The following is an 18,989-nucleotide window of genomic DNA, read 5'->3' as shown; positions in this document are numbered from 1 at the left end:
GTGAAGTGGGGAGAGACACAGGATATAGGAGGGAAAGGAATGGAGAATGCTTCGTGATGTCCGATTCTGAGATCCCCGGGTTCCTGTCTTTCAGCACCTCGTCCATGTCCTCTTCCCACCAGAAGCTGCTCCCTCAGCTTTGTACTCAGTTACCCCTTCCTCATCCATCAGCTCCTCAGAGGCCTCCTCTGAGCTCCCCACCCAGGGGAGACCCCCGTCGTGGGCTCCCAAACCCCTGCAGACTCTTCCACAGCTACAAATGGAAGAGTGTTGGGTGACTAGCCAATGAACGCCGCCTCTCCCACCAGACTCTAAGCTCCATAAGGGCAGGGGCTTTTCTCCCCCACCCCCTCATCTCAGCATCCAGCACAGAGCAGGCATAGGATGTTCTTGAATTAGTTAACTCTTTCCATTCCTTCACACAGACACCCTCCCTGTTCTCAAAGAGCTTGAAAGGCTCAGAGACAGCATGTTATCACATGTAATGCTCACAACACAGGATGCATTGCATTCCCACTTTACAGGCAAAGAAACGAGCGGCAGAGGTGAAGTCGCCAGCCCCAGTACACAGCGAGTATGTGGCTCCAAACTCAGGATTTGAACTTAGATGTCTGGCTTCAGAGCCCCAGCCTCGACACTACACTGCCCTGCTCTACTGCCCCACGGGTCCTCCGGATCTTCCCTTGCAAACCTCCCCTTCCCTTCCTCCTACCCCCCCAAACTGCCTAAGCTCAAGATTGACAAGCAGAATTCATCCATTCATTCATTCATTCATTCATCCAACCAACCCACTGACTCCCCTACTGGTTGTTCCAGGCCCCACATGGGGGGCCAGAGAGTAGGACAGAGCAGAGGCTTCGCTGTCCTGGGCTCCCCTCCCCCCACTGCTCTTGGGACTTCGCCAGCAGAAGCGGAGCTCCAGGCAGCCGCAATGTCCCTAGTCTCCCACTCAGTGGGGAAGGACTAAATCTGAGCCTCCCTCATTCCCCTCCCCTCTCCCCCAAGGACAGCAGCCTAAAATACATGGGGTCAAACAATGTGTAGGCTCCCCGTCCTTTTGTCACCATCATTCTCTGAGGGTTCTAGGACCAGAGGAGGGGCAGGTTCAGCCTCCTCCTTCCATGCATTTCTTTGACTGTTCCCTAACCCAGGCAGCTCTGAAAAAAGTTTTGCACTTGGGAGTCATAAGACCAGGGTTCAGCTCTGTGTCTACCTAGCTGGAGGCCTTCAGGACAAGTCACCCTGCTTCTCTCCGAGCCACAGATTCCTCGTCTGTAAAATAGGGACGATGATGAGGATTCTAACGCTTACCTGACAGGGCGGTAGGTGAGGATTGAATCATTCAGACCCAGATATATGCTCATCACACAGATGGCCGGCCAGGGAAACGCCTTAGCAAAGTTGGGGCCCAGGGGGCTTCATAGCACTGCCGGCAAGATGCATTTGATCAGGCAATTTGGGGAAGGTCGGTTGGGGGTACCCCGAGCAGGCTGAGCCCAGGGCCTTCCTTGAGTAGACTCTCGGAAATGAGAGGCCTTCCCCTAGCTCAAGGGCAATGGGGGTGCTGAGCTCATCAGCCCACCAGCCAGAGGCCCTGGGACTGGGACTGCACATGCTGACACTCAGCTCTTCCCAGGCTAGAGCACCAAGGGCCCCGCCGAGAAGGGGTGCATGCCAGGACCCCGGAATCTCAGAACAGCAGCTGCTGTCGGGCCCACCTGAGGGCGAGTGCCTCCCTCCTCTTCATCACACAGACAGCTCCCATTACGGGGTCCAGGCACCCCGCCAGCTGCACTATATATGCTTTCCCATTGACACAACACAAAAGCCCTGTTGAAGGAGGTCCTATGATTACCCCATTCTATAGATGGAGAAAGTGAGGCTCAAAGAGACTAAGTGACTCACCTAAGTCCCAAAGCCAGTCCACGGCAGAGCCGGGATTTATACATTCACCACTGGTGGCCCAACTCTAGACCCTATACTATCCCCAAATGCAAAGTGGAGAGAATCACTGGCAAAAACACAAAGCAAAGATCAGCGCTGCCTGTGTTGGGGGAATTTGCCCACGGTAGCTGGTGATGAGTCACTGAAAACACAGGAAATTCTCGTGTCTTCCACTCTTCCTGGGGGAGCAAAGATCTCCCAGAGCTTATGGATGCCAAAGCCCCCTCAACACCCACACCCCCACACCCCCCTCCAGCACTCGGTGCTCCGTCCTGCAGAGACGCTGTACTTCCCATGGGGGGGCGGGCGGAGCCGAGCGTCTGTCCTTCAGACCAAGAAAGAGAGGACAGTGGGAGGTGGGGCAGGGGAACGTTGCCCTCGCTCGGTCGGGCATCCGTGACTGGGCTGAGACCCCAGTTCACATCTCCAACTTCTGAGTCCACAATCTTCCCCTGCCCTGCCTGGCGGCACTACGGCCCAGAGAGGTTTAGGGCTGTGCCCTCGATCAACCAGCCCAGAGGACCCATTTTCAACTAGCAGTAAATACCAGGACATCTTTGCTGTTATAAGAATAGCAGTTTCCTTTCCATCCGTCTGCCCCTGTCTGAACTAGCAGAGCTGGGTGGGGGCACCACTTGTGGGGCAGGCTGATGGTTCAGACTCCGCGGAGAGAGCCTCACGTCCTGATGTGAAAGTACAAACTCCAGCCCAAGCAAACCACTGCTGCCTTTGGTAAAAAACAAACAAGCGGGGGAAAAAACACTAAAACTATGAGAGGAGAGGAGAAAATACATGGAAAGGGCATTTGTGAAGAGGATCTGAGGCCTCTTGAAACCACACCCAGGATGTCTGACCAGATGGCCACTGGGGACAGGAGCGAAGAGCTGCACGGCTGACCCAGAGTGGATGCCCACTGTGCCCAGGAACCACGGGCTCTCCGTCCCCAAACACACACAAGTGTGCAAACACATGCGTCCAAGGCCACTCTGGATGCTCCCCTCCCTCTAGGGTTTCAGAGGTTTGACAAGAAATGACACCTTGTCACATTCTCATACAGAGAGAATCACAAACTGACAGTGTGGGACAAGCACACACCAGCACGGGGGATCCCCAAGGATGATCACCAAGTGTGATTTGGTGAGTGCCCCTGCAGCACAGAGCAGACACACACACACACACACACACACGCACACTGTCACCCCAGCTGCAGAGACAACCTGTACACAGCTGTCTCACCAGAGGCCCAGGGCACCTGGGGCATCTCTGCCCACCCCTATGGGTTCCGGAGGTGCAAACAAACAGAGCATTTGTACTGTCACAAACACAGAGTCACCCACTCACAAACTGGCAGATACACAAACTGTTGCCAAAAAGTCCCACAGAGCCTGATGCAGAGGCAAGGGAATGCCAACAGATGATCAAGTGTTATTTAAACACACACACACACACACACACACACACACAGAGATACAATGCAAATTTCAGCGTCCTCCTTTCAATGGAAGTGGTCTTCGAGCTTGGCCACATGCGCCCCCTGCAGGAAGTACAGAGGCCCGGGGCGGGGGTGGAGTCTGGGGTCCGAGGTCAAGGTCCCAAGTCTGCAGTCCCTACGCTACCCCGGTCCAGGCCCGAGGCACCACTCGGCAGCGGACTCACCGGACGATGCCGAACATGACGAGCACATTGCCCAGCAGCCCCACGGCGCACACGGCTGAGTACAGCGCGGTGATGGCGATAGCCAGAGCGAGGGACGAGGCACTGCGGGCACCAGGCGGCCCCGACACATTGGTGCCAGTACTGGGGAAGGCGCTGGGGAAGGCGTCCGAAGCCGTGGCAAGGAGCGGGGACTGCAGCTCGGTGTCAGTGGAAGTGGCCGACTCCATGGCTGCTGGGAGGCCAGTGCCGCGTTCCTCTCCACCGTGCGCCCAGGGCGCAGAGACCAGGCGCGAAGAGCGCTCCAAGGGCCGGGGCCGAAGCCACGACGCCGCCGGCTGCAGCGCCCTGGCCGCCTCGCTCTCTCCGCGCCTCCTTTGCCCGCCTCACCGCCTGCACCAACACTTCCCCGGAGCTCTCCCTCCAGCTCTCCTCGCCCGGAGCGCTCTGAGCTGAGAGCCGATGCGGGCTTCTCGGACGCGCCTGCTGCGCGCACCACGTGGCCCGGAGGCGGCCTCCAGTCTGCGCCCGAGACCGGGGGCGGGTGCTGCACCACAGGCTTGGAGCTGGGCCGAGGAAGCTTCCCAATCCCTCCCTAGAGACACTCCGTGGGCTCGGGTGTACCCCACCCCAGCCCGAACTTACCGCCCCCTGTATCTCCGTCACCCCCCGACCCCCACCCCACACCAATTTAACCGCTGCTTCGGAGTCTGGAGGATCTGAAGATGAATCCCGCCTTTCACCCCAGCACTGACCAATAATGACCTTGAGTGACTCACTTAGCCTCTCTCAACTTCATTAGCTTCATCTGTAAAAGGCTAATCACACCACCTGGCTCAGAGTATTGTTGGGGAGATTAAGATGATGAGACTGAAGAACTAGCTCCGTGCCCGCACACAGTAAGTGCTTCATGAATAAGCAGTAAATTGGGGGGGGGGGTTCTTGCACCCCATTCCTTCACTCAACAGATTTTGGAAGGGACGCTGAGTATAAGAGCCAGGGCATCTGGCTCTTTACCGTTGGCCATCTGCTAGTGCACAAAACCAGATGCGGCCCCCACCCCATGGGGTCACAGACCAGGAGAGGAGAGACAACAGTCCTAAAATCTCACCAGTGAAGATAAAGTTACAAGTTGAGGAGAGTGAAGGAAAGCAAGGCTTCCCTATGGTAGAGGGGGGAAAAAAGCCGGAGGTCCAGATGGCTTCCTGGAGGAAATGACACTTAGGGTGACAGGTGAAGTTTGGGGAGTAACTGACTTAGAGAAGAAACCAGGTAAGAGCATTCCAGACAAAGCAACCACATGGCCACATGGGCAAAGACATGATGGTCAGAGGGAATAAAAGGAGGCCAGGCAGAGGGGAAGGGAGGCAGGGAGCCAATGTGGAGAGAACAGGATGAGGTGGTGGGCAGGAGCTCAACGGACACTGGAAGAGGGTCATTTTGTACACTCCTCCCTTAACCCGGCCTGCCCACACCCAAATCCATCCTCCTTCTTGGGGTTCCTGTCCTTGCCCAAACACTCTCTCTACTAACCATTTCTCTGTTCCGGGCACTCTGATAAGCACTTTATCCGTGCATCAGCGATTCGGAGTAGATTCTGTCATGTGTCCCCATTTTACAGATGAGAAGACTAGATAGACACTAAATGATCCCATATGGCAATTATTTCTATCTGAGTTTGCTTCCTCCTTGGGGAAACGAGGCTCGGTTGATCCCTGTACCCCATAGAGGGCTGGGGTCACAGGGAGTGCTCAGAAAATGGTTGGTAGATGAATAAAGGCGGGTGATGGTTAGATGAATAAAGGTGGATGAATGGAGTGGGAGCACATTGAGGTTCCTGAGCTCTAGGCCTTAGGGTGATGCTCTTGGCCCTAAAAGCGGCTGGTCAAGGACCCCTCACCCATGTCACTCTCTGGCTTGAGTCATCCATCTATTCGCAAAGCTCTTACCTTTTCCCAGAAAGAACAAAGAATTTCCAAGTCACCCTCCCCTCCACTCTCTCTGCCGCTCCCAGCTGCTGTCCAAGCCCCTTGATCGGCCGCACTACACTCCTCCCCGAAAGGCTTCCCCATTTATCACCTAAGCACTCATCAGAGGTGGTTTTTGCTCTGTGGTCAGATGTGCTGCCGAAACTCCCTCCCCTGTACCTAAAGGCCCTGTACTCAGAGACTTTTCTGGTGCCAGGGGAAAGAAATTGGAGCAGGAGAGAGGAGGGTGGCGTTATGAGAGTCCTGGCCCCCTCCCAACCCTTGCAACAAGCCAAATTCCCTCCTAGCTCAGGATAGTTGCTCACTCTAGTTCTTCTACTTGGAAGGCTTAGCCACGTCCCCAAGCTAGTGCCACTCGTCCTTCAGGTTTCGGCTTAAACATCACCTGGCTCACTGTCCCTAACCCCACCAACAAGACCAGGGGCCCTTGTCATTTGTTCTCGTAGCATCATGTACCTCTCCTTCATAGAATGTCCCACATATCACTTGGGCAGTCCCTGGGTTTCTGTGCATCGCCTTTACATTGGGTCTTATGCACTCCTGCGCCCCCACCTTAGTACAGTCCTGGCAATCAGTGAATGAGTGATTGAATAGGAAGTTCAATTTCAACTTTGAAAAGTTGAGCTCCCATTTTGGTGGACACAGAATAGACACAGCTTACTACAGACCTAGGGATTCTTCTAAGTAGCTAAAACCCTTTGCGTAAACTCTGCAATCACATCTGACTTGGAACTGAAATGCCAGATCCCAGCTCCAGGCCTGCGTTTGGCTTTTGGCCATCACCGAGCAAGGCTATCCTCACTCCTTGGCCTTGCATTTGGGGTCTTCCAAGTGTGGTCCCAACCAGGGTTTATTTCTGTTCTCTTCCAGCTCTGTACCCTGCTCCCAACCCCGAAGGCATGCTCCAGCCACACTGGGCTGAAAGGAGTTTTTTAAAATTGCATTTCACGCTGTTTTTTGAGTCCCTCCTGGGTACAGAGATGCTATGTTGGAAACCCATAGCTATGGTGGAGGCAAAAGACAGAGAAAGATTCACTTCACTTCTCTGAGCCTTTGGTTTCTCATCTATAAGGTAGGGAGAGGGGTAGGATCGGGGAGGGTCTGGTGAAAGAGCCGACGCTCTGCCAACTGAGAAAGGCTGCCCAAGCATCATTGTTAAACCACCAGGATGAGTGAGACCACTGCTCTCTTAAAGGAGCTCAGAGTCAAGAAGCTGTGAAAGATACGGAAATGACCAAGTACATGAGTGAAATATAATTGCCAAAAAACATATATGCTATTACGGACAGCCCCTTTTGAGAGTCTGCCCTGGACAGAACAAGAAGCCAGCCATCTGCAACCCAGCAGAGAGCCCTCACTGAGACCCGTCTATTCTGGCACCCTGGACTTTCAGTGAAAGTCCAGTGATCCTGGACTTTCAGTGTCCAGAACTGTGAGAAATAAATTTCTGTTGTTTATAAGCCACTCAGTCTATGGTGCTTCATTATAGCAGCCCAAGCTAAGACACAGGCCAAGTCCATGTCCATTGCCCCCACTAAGGACATTTCGGAAGAATGAGTGGAAACTTGAATGGCATCTAAAGGGGACTCCGCCCTGACTGGTGTGGCTTAGTGGTGAGCACATGCTCGTGAACCAAAGGGTCACTGGTTCAATTCCCTGCCAGGGCACATGCCTGGGTTGTAGGCCAGGTCCCCAGTAGGGGGCGTGCTAGGGGCAACCACACATTGATGTTTCCCTCTCTTTCTCCCTCCCTTCCCCTCTGTCTAAAAACAAATAAAATCTTTTTAAAAAATAAATAAAATAAAGGGGATTCCCAATAGCCTCCTAAAGTGAGTACCTTGAAGAGATCAACCCTTGGATATGAGCATTCTAGTCTATTTACCTTTAAAAGGCAGTCTCATTCCTGTGGTCACAACTCATAATGACCCTTTGGCTACCATCTGTAGAGAGCTTGCCATGTGCCAGGCACTGCACCAAGTGCTTTGTGGGTTATTTCCTTTAACCCTCATTGGCCCTAGAGTGTAAGGTCCTGCTATTATTATTCCATTTTGCAGAGGTTAGTTTACCTGCCCAAGCCACCGCTGGGATGCCACTCGGAAAGCCAGTCTCCCGACTGCCACACTATGTTGCCTCTCAGAGCAAAGACTAGAAAGTCACCCCCATAAAACACAAGAACTCGTTGCTTCTGCTTCTGCTTGGCAGAGTTTTCCCCTTGAGTTCACCCCTGTACCTGGTCAAGCACAGAGTAGACACAGCCCATCACAGCTGGGTGACAGGATGGTAACCCAGGCTTTGCTTGGGACTTGTCCTCATCCTTGACTTGGGCGGGGGGGAAACAAACTCATACACCCCTGGGAAATCCTGAGCCAACTGGGGGCATCAGGAGATGTCAGCAGTGGAGAAACAGAAATCGCAGAAAGAGTCAGAGCAGAAAGGAACTCCCTGGGGAAGCTATTAACAATTTAGTACGTGGGAATGTGGCTCCCACCTGCCAGAGAGACAGATCTGCCTGATGGAAAATACAGCGACTCCTCTGAGTGAGCGGGCAGCTCCCCTGGGTTGCCTTTCAGTCGGGCTCCATCTGCAAGCCCCAGGAGGGGGAGGACCTTAACAATAGCCATAAAATAATAACCACTTACATTTGCAAAGCACTTTTGACTTTCCAAAGCACTTCCAGATTGATGACTTCATCTTATCCTGACACCATCTGGATACGTGGGGAGGTCAGGTTTCATTATCTTCATTTTGTAGCTAGGAAGACAGACATGGAGAGAGCCCGGGTGAGATCCCCCAAGGATACACAGCAAATCGGGCAAAGAAATCAGGTTGATACCATCCATCTAGTTCTCAAGCCAGCAATCTTGACTCACCTCTCTCTCTCCCCCAATCCCTCACCTCTCACCAACCAGCGAGTCCTGTCCATCCTTCCTAGACAATCCCCAAATCCTGCCATTGTTCTTTTTTCCTACTACCGTCCTCTGAAATAGCTTCTGAAATCATCCTGAAATGATCTCCCTGCAGCCAGGCTCTCTGCCTTCAAGCAGTAACAATGGCTGCAGGGTGCTCCGCAGGGTTACCTCTTTCTCCCTCGCTGGCCCCTTGTACCAACTCTCCCTTCGCACACTATGGTCCAACCAAAATAAACTGGCTGTGGGTCTCCAAATAGCCTGCTTCCCTCACCTGCAGGTTAATCTAAGTGGTTAAGAGGGGAGCTTTGGTGTCAGACTGGTTGAATTTGAAATCCCAGCTCAGTCATTTACTGGTTGCAGGGTACTTCGCTGAGTTTCATAAAATGGGGACAACAAAAGTATCTGCTTCATAGCACCTGGCATACAGGTGGTGCTCAATATGTGTCAGTGGCCGCTGTGCTGATGGTTCCTCTCTGCCTGAAGCATGGCACTGCAGGCTCCCCAGCCCCTTGGTCACCTGACCCATTCCTGTGCCCCCAGCCCGTCTCAGCTATGTTGCTTCCTTGCCTGCTCCCCAGGATTAGCCCAGAGGAGTTTCCATCAGGCACCGTCTGTTCCCTTAGTGTGCCTCCTTCCTGGAAGCGCAGTCAGGTGCTGGGCTCCTAGAAAACCACCCCACCCAGACGCTGCTGGGGAAACCCGAGTCTGTCAGGCGGAGAGAATGGAGTCGAAGAGGAAAGGTGGCCAAGGCAGGAGAGAGTTGGGCCCGCAGAGAAGGGGAGGCCCGAGAAGGTTGTAAGTTCCCTGAGTGAAGACATGGGTGGGTAATAAGAGCCTGAAATTTTCTGCAACAAGTTCAGGGTCAAGGGAACAGAGATAGTTTCCCACTTTCTAATGGGCCCTTGGGGTTTAGCCAAAAACACCTCAGCGGTGACCTTGATGGACCATGTGCCAAAGGTCTTTGCTCTGTGTTTCCTGGATCATGCAAACCTCAAGGAGGAGGACCAGACCACCCTGCCCAGCCCAGCCCCAGTGACTGACACTGGATTCCCCAACCCTGGCAGACGGATGCAGAGGCAGAGTTTATTGTATTTATTTATTTTTAAGTTGCCTTTGCATCTTAATTGCATGGAGAAAATGCATATACCCGTTGGAGGAAACGTCACGAGGCCCAGACCAGGCATCAAGTAAAGACAGATAAAAACGGAAGGCGGCCTGGAGGAACTGAAGCTACCAAACCTCCCTCCCCCTCCCTGCACCTGGGTCAGCCCCTTGCCCAGATACTGTTAGCCTAGACAACAACCACGTCCTTGCCTTATTTCATGTGGTTGTACCCCAGTCAACGGTAGGGGTAGTCCCTTGATTTGTGGGGAAGGAAGCCTTGTCTCTACCTTGGGGGTTTGAGTTGGCCTAAATAGATCATGGTAATCTATAGCGACTGCAAAATAGTCACAGTTCTTCATTACTTTCTGCGTCTATGCCCTTCACAATGTGACTTTGCAGCTCTTCCCATCAAGCAGTGGAATCTTTTTCCCCATCCCTCATACCTGGGATGGCCTTGTGACTTGCTTTGGGAAGGAAATGACAGTACCAGTTCAGAGTCTGGGCCTCAAGGGGCCTTGCATTCTTCCACCCAATCTCTTGGAACCCTGTCGCTGCCATGGAAACAAGCTTGGGCTAGCCTGCTGAATTAGAGACCCAATTACCTGGCATCCCAGTTGACAACCAGGCAACACCAGACATGTGAATGAGTGAGGCCATCCTAGAGCAGGCGACCCCCAGCAGACCCAACAGCTGACCACAGGTGCACGAGCGAGCCCAGCCAAGATCAGCCAGGCCTGGCTCACATCACAGAACTACTCAGCTATCCATAGACAGCTCTTTTTCAAGCCACTAGGTTTTGAGATGACTTATTAAGCAGGAGCCATCACAATACATACTTGCTTACATCAGTGATTGGTCTGAGGGGATATGTAACCAATGAAATGTAAAGAGAAATCTGCTGGCAGACTTTTTTCTATTATAAAAAGCAAAGCCCCATCAAAAGAAAGCTGTCTGACCAAACCCCTTGGGACGCTGGTACGAGGCCTAGAGCTGTAGCAGCCGTCCTGCAATCAAGAAGCAATAAGCATGAGGATGAAAAACTAATGTGGTGCCCTGATTGGTGTGGCTTGGTGGATTGGGCACCATCCTGCAGACTGAAAGATTGCTGGTTCGATTCCCAGTCAGGGCACATGCCTGGGTTGTGTGCAAGGTCCCCAACTTGGGGCATATGAGAGGCAATAGAGTAATGTTTCTCTCTCTCTTTCTCCCTCCCTTCCCCTCTCTCTAAAAGTAAATAACTAAAATAGTTTAAAAAAAGAAAGAGTGCTCGCTTCGGCAGCACATATACTGAAATTGGAACGATACAGAGAAGATTAGCACGGCCCCTGCGCAAGGATGACATGCAAATTCGTAAAGCGTTCCATATTTTTAGTAAATGAATGGGTCAAAAAACTATGGTACATATACACAATGGAATTCTATGCAGCGGCAGAAAGAAAGAAGGAGCTCCTACCTTTTGCAACAGCATGGATGGAACTGGAAAGCATTATGCTGAGTGAAATAAGCCAGGTGTTAAAGGACAAATACCAAATGATCTCACCTTTAACAGGAAGCTAAACAACAAAACAAACAAGCAAGAAAAATATAGCCAAAGACACTGAAATAGAGAACAGGGGGACAGTGACCAGAGGGGAGAGGGAAGGAAATTTCAGGGGAAATAAGGGAGGGATTTAGAGGAACAAATATAAAGGATACATGGACAACAAATAAGAAGGGTGGAAATGGGAGGAAGGGGGGTGGGTTAGGATGGGAGAAATAGACAGAAAACTGTACTTGAAAAATAATTAAATACATTTTAAAAAAGAAAGAAAAAGAAAAACTAATGTGGTGAGGTTTTCTGTAAAAAGACAGAAAAGTCCTGAGTCTTTGGTGATGATGCTGAGCTCTTAGTACACCAGCTCTGGACTTCCTGCTTCAAGACCTCTTGTTTAAGCTACTCTTTAATGGCTTGTCATTTTTTGTTGTTGCCATTACTTGCAGCTTAAAAACATTCCTAAAGGATATACCAGTGTTTGGGTAACATCCCAATACGAATGACCCAGGAATAAACAGACGTGGTTTATTGGCATGAATGTGTCTTTGTTTTGAGACTGGGAGGTGGAATTTTTGTGACTAAGAGTATGGACCCTGGCCCCAGCCAGTGTGGTTCAGTTAGTGGGACATTGTCTAGCAAACCAAAAAGTCATGGGTTCAATTCCCAGTCTGGGTACATGCCTGGGTTGGGAGTTCAGTCCCTGATTGGGGTGTTATACAGAGGGCAACCAATTATTGTTTCTATGCCACATTGATGTTTCTCTCCCTCTTTCCTTCTCTGGAATCAATAAAAGGAAAAAAAAGTAAGAGTATGGGCCCTGGGTTCGAGCACTGGGTCTGTCACATGCTAGTTATATGACTCTGGATAAGTTTATCAACTTCACCAAGCCTCAGTTCCCTTACCTGCTAAGAGGAAATGATAATAATGCATATTTTATAGGATTGTGAAGGAGATGAATGAGGGGATGCAAATGCAGAGTTTGTTGTGGTGCCTGACCCGTTGGGAGCATTCAGTGAGCTCTTGTCTTAGCTGTTACTATTACTGCAATAACTATGTTTATATCAACCTTCCTTCCTCCATCCTGTGAGGCAAAGCGATCCCAGACTTAGAGGAATCCGCCCCTGGGATTTAGCCAATGCTGGGTACATGTACTGACTAGCAGGCTGGGTCCTGCCTGGAGATCATTCACAAGGGTTAAACTGTAGGATTTGTTTGTTCAGAGTGGAAGGTAACAAGGGGAGGGATTAGAAGGGACTTGAAACAGGAGTGAGCAGCAGCAGGGAAGGGACAGTGGCTAGGAGGAGAGTGTAGGACAGGCTCAAAGTTCCCCAGCCCAGTGCCAATTAGACCTGCATGAATAGAGGCCTAGGTGTCCAGGCAGGAAGCCAGGGGCCTCTGAGGCATGGGCCCCAGCAGCCCAGGCGACCAAGGGTGACCCAGTGGGAGAAGGCCTTCTCCAGCTCTCCGCTCTGAGAACCGTGCACTCGGCCGGCCTTAGGGGACTGCAAGCCAACAACACAACGGTGGGAGTGAACACTCTGCGTTCTGTCTTTAATCAAGCAGTCATTTTCCTTAGACAAATCTCGGTTCTTCCCTTTCCTCTCCCTACCTTTTTTCTCTGCTTATGTCCTCCAGCTTCTCACTCCATCCCAAACCTCCTCCTCCCCATTTGGAGTTCCCATTCCCTCCACTGGAGTCCCTAAGGCCGCCCACTTCCTTCTCTCCTCCTCCTCCCCGCTCAGTGATTACTCTCAGGAGCATGGCCGCTGCCCATCTCTCATCTCCGTACTCTGATGCAGAGGGTGTTAAAATTGCTTTCAGTTGACCTTGTCAGATGGGTAGAGCCTCCTTCTTCAAGGTATCCTTCTCTCCCTGCCCACCCCTGTCCTCCCCAGCCTGTCCCCACAAAGCCTGGGCAGGACCCTGAACCAGAGGTGGGCACTGGGAGCACAGCCTGAATGCTGCCAGCCCCACCCTTGTGGGCTATTCTGCCCTCAGAGGTCAGAGGCGCGTCTCCCTCTCCCGCAAAGGACTGTCAGGCTCTGCGTGCCAACATCCTGGCTGGGTCCAAGAGCCATTCTGCCAGGGTGGTCGGAGCCCTAGGACAAGCAATCTGTCACCAACTGCACAGAATTCAGACCTGGACAAGACCTCAGGCACCATCTCCTTTCAGTTACAGAAAAAGGTGCTGAGAGCTAACGTGGGAAAGCCCGTTAGCTGCAGAGTCAAGACCAGAACCCATGCCTCCTGAATCCGGCAACGATGCACTGTCCCCCACGTGGGGCAGGGTGACCTTGGGCAACTGCACCTCTTCAAATGACAGGCACTTCTGGAAGCACTTGTGTGTGTGTGATTTGATTTTATCCTTCACCTAATTCTTTCAGGGAAGGAGGGTCACGATCCCGTTTACAGGTGAGGAATCCCGGACTCAGAGCAGTTCAGGAGCTTGCCCCATGCCATGAGGAGGCTGGACTGAAACGCAGGTCTCTCTGACTCCAGAGACCCGTATGACCAAGGCACAAAACCTCTTTGTCAAACACTAAGCACCCTGGGCCTCAGTTTCCTCATCTATGAAATGGAGGGGTTGGGCTCCATGGCCCCAAGACCCACCTGGGAGGCACTGAAGGGAATTTCAAGGAGAGGCAGGCTGTCTGAAAGTTGCCTGCATTATTGGGAGGATTTCTGTTTTCCCCGTTTGCTTCAAAACAGCTCGCCCCCAGGTTTGCGCTGAGAGGAGCCATGGGAAGGTGCCATGGTAACCACAGTGGCTCCAAGCGAGAGCAGAATTCGCCTGACTTACCCAGACTGGCAAACCCAGTGACCTTAAGCCTGCTGTCCCCAAGGGAGTCAGGGCAGAGCCAGGGCCTGCCCAGAGGACCTGAATCAGACCACGGAGCACCCAGAGAGGGCTTGAGCAGCCTGCACTCGGCCCCTGTGATCCTGCTGCTCCAGCAGAGAGCATGGGTTTGCGGCCTGAAAACAAGCCCCTGGGGTCAGATCCGTGGCATATAAACTTGGGGACCTTGTGCAAATCACTTCCTCTCTCTGAACCTGAAGAGCTTTTTTCATCTTACCTTGCATATAGAATAGGTACAAAATAAATAGCAGCTGCTATTATTGTTATTGTCATTACTAATATCTAAATTCTGAAGAGTTGAATGCCCAGCAGAAAATGAACTTGAAAATGCTTTCTCTACTGCAGTACCACACAAGTGCAAGAGGTTATTATCACCCGTTAAGAATATTCACACTCCCCCGGTTGTCTAGAGCCCTTTGTTGCATGTAATAATCGAACCGAGCACTTTTCATACAAAAGACACGTGTACGGGAAGAAGTACAAAGATGAATCGTCCACGAATCTTTACAGTCTAGAAGGAAACATACCAGGTAGACAGGAGGAGGTGCGAAGTGTCCTAAGAGAGGGTCAGATGAAGTTGTTGGGAGTTGAGAGACAGACACAGCCCACATACTGAGCTGGGGAGGGGTTTCCTGGGGGCACAGCCAAGTGGGCAGGTCACATCCTCAGGTGCCCCTGCTGCACGCAGGACTGCAGACACCTCTGTGAGTGCATGCAGTTCCTGAGTCACCATTATTGATAGACATTGTCTCTATCATTTGGAACCCTGGCTGCAAGTAACAGAACCCCCCTGCAGCTCATGTAAGTGGACAGAGGAGATTTATTGCAAGGAAATGGGTGTCCGAGAATCCACGCCAGTCAGGGATGTAGTAGGCTGGCTTTGGGAAGGCCCTGGGGCCAAGAAGAGAATCAATCCCGGCACTCACTCTCTGCTCCCCAGCTCTCCTCTACCCTCCTTTCTGCAGACCAGCCTCTTCTTCTGCTCCAGCCCCAGCGATGGGTCTGACCACCCACAGCAACTAAATTCTCAGCCTTGACACTCAGCCTGACACACAGCACATAGTGCGACCACCACCCTGGTTTGCCTGGGACTCTTCTAGTTTCACCTCGGACACCTCTCAACTCTGAGACCTCAGGAGGGTTAGACACCCTAACACCAGCTGCTCAAACTATGTTTGAGTTAATGTTCTAGTGCCAGCCGCAGGTGTAGGGTTTGAATCCACATTCAGTGGTCCTGGGAGAAGGAAATGTGATTGGTTTAAGTCAGGTGACCCTCCTGGTGCAAAGCACCATGACAGGATACTTGGCTCACAGAACACAAACACAGTTTCCAGAGACCAGCAGCCCTGGAGGTTGCAAGTTCCTGGAGAAGAAAGTAGGGTTGGAGTCATCAGTTCATGGTCCAGGTAGATTCCCCCAAAGGGGTGTCAGCTATAATTTCTGCCTCCCCCCAAAATAATGAACTCTTCAGGGGAAAGGATTATACCTATTTATCTTTGTGGCCCCAGAACCTACCATATGCCTAACAAAGTGCCTTGGCCCTTGCTGTTCCCTCTGCCTAGAATGTTCTTCCCCAAGTCCCCCTGTGTCTGGCTCCTCTAACAAGTTCAGGTCCCTCTTCAAACACCAGCACTGAGCTCGAATCTAAATCACATCTCTCCCCCACCCTAAGCGCTATCTTTCACATCTGCCTATTTGCAACCTGTTATTACCTCCTGGCTTTCTTCCCAGCGCTTACCACCACCTGAAATTATCTTGTTCACGTACTGGCTTGAGTTGTATCTGTTTTCCCAATACTAGAATGTGAGCTCCAGAAGGGCAAGCACCTTAACTCTCTTACTCATCACAGTGTCCTCAATGCAAAGACAGTACCTGCTACGTCCTAAGTGCTTAAGAAATATTTGTCGGATAAAAACAACAACAACAATGAATGAAGTGTAGAAGCGGGGATGGTGCATCCCAGGTGCTATAATAGCACCAGGTGCAACGTGGAGGAGGGAATTAATTGCAGGGTCTGTGCTGGGAAGAGGAAGTAGCTTAGTCTGGCCAGAGCCGGAGGGGAGAGAGCACAAAGGGAACTGGGTGAGGATTTGATGAGTAGATTAGTGGGTTAGGGCCTCATCTGCACACCAGAGTGTCCAGCCCTCAGCTGATTCATGCCCGCAAGGAGAAGGTTATGGGTGAGGCTCCCCTTTTTGTAAAAGAATAAATGTTCAGTTGGTTCAGGTCACACGGGAAGAGAACATTTCTATCCAAAGGCATACTTTTTAATAATGCCTGGCAGGAGCACTTTGTAATGACACCAGGCATGCACGTAGACCTTTGTGGAATATAAAGTGTTTGCAGGAGCCTGTCTCCTGTGCTCTGACAACAGCCCCAGGGGCCGCACAGAAGACGTGTGGTGGGGTGGGAAGAACAGCGGCCTGCACCCACTCCAGAAGACCGGGCCTTGTTTTTGTCAACTGTGTGATGCGGGTGAGACTCTCAGCCTCCGGAAGTTAATTCATTTGTTCAGACACTCTTTCCACAGATGGTTTCCATACGACTCTTGTGACGGTTAATTTTACGTGTCGTGGGCCACAGTGCACAGATATTTTGTCAAACATTATTCTGGAGGTTTCTGGGAGAGTGGTTTTGGATGAGATTAACATTTAATTTGGTGGACTTTGGGGAAAGCAGATTGCCCTCCAGAAGGTGGGTGGGCCTCAGCCAATCCACTGACTAACTGAACAGAACAAAGGCCTGACCTCCCAGAAGCAAGAGGGAACTCTTCAGCTTGACCCCTTTCGACTTGAACACATCAGCTCCTCCCTACAGATTTTGGACCTGCCAGCCTCCATAATCACATGAGCCAATTTCTTAAAATAAATCTTTCCCTCTACATACACACATCCTATTGGCCCAGTTTCTCTGGAGAACCCTGACTAAGATAGCCTACTATGTGATTAATTCTGAAGACAGAGCAGTGAGCAAAACGGACACGGTCTGTGGTTTCACTGAGTTCCCATTCTAGTAAGAGAAGGAAGCAATAAATAAAAAACAAATGCAACATTAAACACATTAATTAGAGATGTCTGCAAGTGCCTAGAACCCCAGAGCGTAGCTGACAGACCTGGAGGCCTGGCCAGGTGGAGTCAGGCAGAGCGGCTTTTAGGCCAGGGCTACGGCTTTCGTTTCAGTTTCCTCTTTTGTAAAATGGAAAAAGAAGTATCAGCTCTGTTGTCCTAGAGATTGTGTAGAATGAGCTCATTTTTGTTAAAAGAAAGAAAGAAAGAAAAAGGATGGATGCATCTAGCAGGATGGAAGGAATTGTCTGTCACCTTAACAGATGGCGGCAGGCTCCTTAGGAAGAGGACTGTCCCTCTTTAAGACAACACTCTGATAAACCCCCTGAGACCGGGAGCGTGCATGCTCTTCCAAGGGCATTAGCTCCCAGACCAGCCTATGAGAGAGATGCACAAAGAGAACTGGGGAGGGAGCCACAAGACAGACCGGAGAGGAAGCAAGGCAGCAGGTGGAGGCGAAGGACCCAGAGACTTTCCTTAACAGCGCGTCAACTTTCAATGTTAAATGATTTGTATTCTGGTCCCGCAACCCCATGCTTTGTCCCTCCCACCTTAGGCGTGTTCAGAATACACACTGACTGCCTGTGAATGGGGATGCTTCTGGAAACGGAGGAAAGAAGCCAAATTCCAGGTCCCGGTTACCACCAGGCGTGTCACTCCAGGAGTTAGACACCAGAACAGCCACAGGATGCAGAGCAGAGACTGAGAAGTCCACGGAGTTAGGAAGGAGGAATCAGAGGCGACTGTGCCCACTTACACCCCCTGGACAAACTTAGTTTTGAGAAGGAAATTAGAATTGCCTCTGGGCACAGACTCAAGTGGTCAAGTCATTTTATCCCAACCTTCGGACTCCAGCTGAGTGCCAGGTGACCTGGATGTGAATGCGGAAGAAAACAAAGTGAGGAAATCTTGAGCCAAAAGTGCTAACATGGGCTATTTATGAGTGGTGGAATAATGTCATTTTGTTTAATGCACACACACACATGCACACACTCACACATACAGTTCTATATCAAGAACTGTCCTGTTCCTCTCTCCAGAGAGCTCATTTCAGGCCATTTGCCTGCCAGACCCTGAGCTGCCTCCCACTCCCTGCGAGGCTAGACAGGTCAGCAAGGTGGGTGTTCATTTCCATCTTTCTCCACCCAGCTCCATACTCAGGCCTGGGTTCCGGAGAAGGCCTCCTCTCTCTGCAGCCTCCAGGGCCCTCCTGAAGCCGCCAGCCTCGGCTGCCCACAGGCCCCGACCTCAGAGAGGGCTGCGGGCTTCCCAGGAAGCCAGGGCTCCCCTCCCTCCCCACTCCCTCTCCCGGAGGCCCTGCTCTAAGCCTGGCAGCCCGGGTTACATAGACTCCTTCTCACCTGCTTCCACAGGGCCAGCCTCCTCAAACAATGGCCCGGGTGGTTACAAAGAGCATTTTGGGGAGGGGCAATGTTAAAAGGGAAATAAAGGGAAGAAAAGCAGAGTTAAATGCAGGAGTATTTTAGTGAGTGGTCCAAGTGACAAAAACTATTATCAAAATGAAAACAGTTGCAACCCGTCTCCCGCTTTCGTTGAACATCAGAACCACGTAGTTCAGTCTTTCCCTCTTAGTGAGTGTAGGGGGCTGGTCTTCCTACCAGTATTTCTGAGGGTTCCCGGAGGAGAGGTACATAATAATAATAATGACAATAACAACAGCAGTAATAAAAGTAATAATGTCCTGTATTTACTGGTTCCTTAATAGGTTCTACATGAATTTGCCTCCCTTAACCCTATTTGAACGCAAAACGGCAATTTCAGCTGGTTGAGCTGAAGTCTACGAGACGGGCTTTACACTAAGCGGTATGCATGCAGTATCTAGTCTCATCCCCATGGCAGCCCTGTGAGGTAGGGACTGTTATGCTCACTGAACAGAGACTAAAAGTGAGGCTCGGGGAGGGGAAGGTCACACAG

The 18,989-nt window shown here is 51.3% G+C and overlaps 1 protein-coding gene and 1 non-coding gene across 2 annotated transcripts in view; one reads left to right on the top strand and one right to left on the bottom strand.

The window, feature by feature from the left end:
• OPRD1 (opioid receptor delta 1) overlaps positions 1-17,910 on the bottom strand; it is a 45,597-nt gene extending 27,687 nt beyond the window's left edge. The window contains exon 1 of the mRNA XM_037057141.1: positions 17,697-17,910. The gene's annotated coding sequence lies outside the window, so the exon portion shown is untranslated. The remainder of the gene's footprint in view (positions 1-17,696) is intronic.
• Positions 10,862-10,968, top strand: LOC118994580 (U6 spliceosomal RNA). The gene has a single exon (XR_005068088.1). It is a non-coding gene; the product is annotated as a U6 spliceosomal RNA (small nuclear RNA).
• Positions 17,911-18,989: the final 1,079 nt, after the last annotated feature.

This window comes from Sturnira hondurensis, unplaced genomic scaffold (assembly GCF_014824575.4).
Source record: "Sturnira hondurensis isolate 20B ecotype Veracruz unplaced genomic scaffold, ASM1482457v3 Scaffold0009516, whole genome shotgun sequence".
Taxonomy (NCBI): domain Eukaryota; kingdom Metazoa; phylum Chordata; class Mammalia; order Chiroptera; family Phyllostomidae; genus Sturnira; species Sturnira hondurensis.
The sequence above is the reverse complement of the archived record's forward strand: the minus strand, read 5'-3'. Positions and strand labels throughout refer to the sequence as shown.